Below are 2,625 nucleotides of genomic sequence, written 5' to 3'. Positions count from 1 at the left end.
ATCCCCGGATTTCGAGGATAAAATGGGTATCACTGGAAAGGTGACGTTCTCCAGATCACGAAAATATATATATATAGTTATCGCTGACTTATATCTCTAAAGATATTTGCGTTTAAAGTTAAAAAATTTACAACTTTTAAATTGATAATTTGTTTATTGTGAATAACTTTTCCACTTATATTATGCACTTTTCACTTACTAACACTTCACTATAACGTTTTTGTATATAAATTTTTTTAATATTTAYTGCAAATAAAGCTTTATTTCAATTATTTTGTTTWWSTTAAATTCACTGCATTTGCACTGCAAGAATAGGGTTGCATACTAGCAAATAAATGGTATTGCCATATCTGCCTAGTTGTCAACAAAAGATATGTTCTTTATATCTTTAAACTTTATACCCCAAATACATAAAAGGAAAACGCCAAAAACCTTTAGCAATTTTTTATAAAAAAAAAGTTGCAGAAAGGAGTTCTACGCGAAAGAACTTTGAACACCCCGGTGTTGGATCGACCAGGGTTATATTTTTTGAAGCGCGGCCGAAGGCCGCCAGTGCAGAAGGGAGTTCTACGCGAAAGAACTATGAACACCCCGGTTTTGGATCGACCAGGGTTATTTTTTTTGAAGCACGGTCGAAGGCCGCCAGTGCAGAAGGGAGTTCTACGCGAAAGAACTCTGAACACCCCGGTTTTGGATCGGCCAGGGTTATTTTTTTTGAAGCGCGGGCGAAGGCTGCCAGTGCAGAAGGGAGTTCCACGCGAAAGAACTCTGAACACCCCGGTTTTGGATCGGCCAGGGTTATTTTTTTTGAAGCGCGGCCGAAGGCCGCCAGTGCAGAATAGAGTTCTACGCGAAAGAACTCTGAACATTATAAAAAGTTGCAATACCGTGAAGGGCCCGTTTTAACGCTTCATTTTCTTTAACGGGAATAATTCCAGGAACAATTGTACTGTTAGTTTCCCAACTAAGTACCGTTTCTTTTTTTTGTTTCGCTTTTGCTTTTAAATTTGGCGAAGCAATTAGCAAGTGTGGTTAGTGATTTTTATATATTTTCATTCCTTCAATTTGGTGTTTTATTAAAAAAAAGAAAAATTGCAAAATGTGTGCACAACGATCAGGTATGTTATCAAATATTTGTAAATTTTTAATTAAGTATTCTCTCTAGATTTCGATAAACCTTCCACCAGCCGCGGTGTACGTAAAAGTGTTCTTACCGTTGCAGAACTACGAAAAATGTGGAACATAACGAAAGTTGTGGAGCCCTTTAGCACTAGGGAGAAGTGCATTGCTTTTGCGGAAGAAGAGGGCTTAATTTTAAGCAATAAATTGTGCCGCACGCATAAAAAACCCATGATCCCCACTCTATCGGGGAATAATACGGTGGGGTCTTTAAGATGCCGTAGAGGTAGTTGCCGTTCGCTGGCTGCGGTATCGAGGGCTAAAGGGACTTGGTTTGAAAATGCGAAGATACCATTGCCTCAGATATTTTATCTGATGTTCGCATACGCTTCTCATTGGTGCCAGACCGAAGTCCGGAAAAACAGCTTTATAGCTATTTTGTCAACAGCCACAATATGCGATTGGTACAGCTATTGTCGAGAAGCCGTTGTGCTGTATCAAATTGACCATGAAAAGGCTGTGGAAAAAATTGGTGGTCCCGGAAAAATTGTACAAATTGATGAAAGCAAGTTTGGAAAACGAAAATACAATAAAGGTAATAACTCTTATATATATTGTATAAAATTTTAGGTACTAACTTATTTTCTCATATTTCAGGTAGAAGAGTTGAAGGACTCTGGGTACTGGGCATGGTAGAGGATGGGAGCGAGGACTTGAGATTGGTAGTGTGTCACGAGAATGTTAGATCTGCTGAGGTGCTCATACCTATTATCAAGAAGCACGTGGCGGAAGGGTCAATTATATGTCCCGACTTTTGGAGGGCATATAATTGCCTTTCCGATCATGGGTATGAGCACCGAAGGGTCAATCATAGTGATCCGGAAAATCCCTTTGTCGCCCCTGACGGGACACACACTCAAAGAATTGAGTCACAGTGGCGTGTCATCAAAAGGTTCTTTTTAAAAGACAATTTCTCTAACCAACACAACTTTGCAGATTTAATTATTGAGTATCTGTGGCGTAAAACCATTCGAAGAAACCATGAAGATCAATTTGAAAAGCTTTTACAAGCAATAAAACATACAAAAGAACCTTAAATTTGCTTTTGTTTTTATTTATGACAAAATATTTTTTATATTAAAATTTTTTTCAGGTATTTGGGGTATAATGCTTTAGCTTTTTTTCTTTTGTTGACAACTAGGCAGATATGGCAATACCATTTATTTGCTAGTATGCAACCCTATTCTTGTTGTGCAAATGCAGTGAATTTAACTAAAACAAAATAAATAAAAATAAAGCTTTATTTGCAATAAATATTAAAAAAATTTATATACAAAAACGTTATAGTGAAGTGTTAGTAAGTGAAAAGTGCATAATATAAGTGGAAAGTTATTCACAATAAACAAATTATCAATTTAAAAGTTGTAAATTTTTTATCTTTAAACGCAAATATCTTTAAAACTATAAGTCAGCGGCAACTTCTTCTTCTTCTTGATTGGCGTAGAC

Source organism: Bactrocera latifrons, unplaced genomic scaffold (genome assembly GCF_001853355.1).
Source record: "Bactrocera latifrons isolate USDA-ARS-PBARC rearing strain unplaced genomic scaffold, ASM185335v1 scaffold_730, whole genome shotgun sequence".
Classification (NCBI taxonomy): Eukaryota; Metazoa; Arthropoda; class Insecta; order Diptera; family Tephritidae; genus Bactrocera; species Bactrocera latifrons.
Note: the sequence above shows the minus strand (reverse complement) of the source record.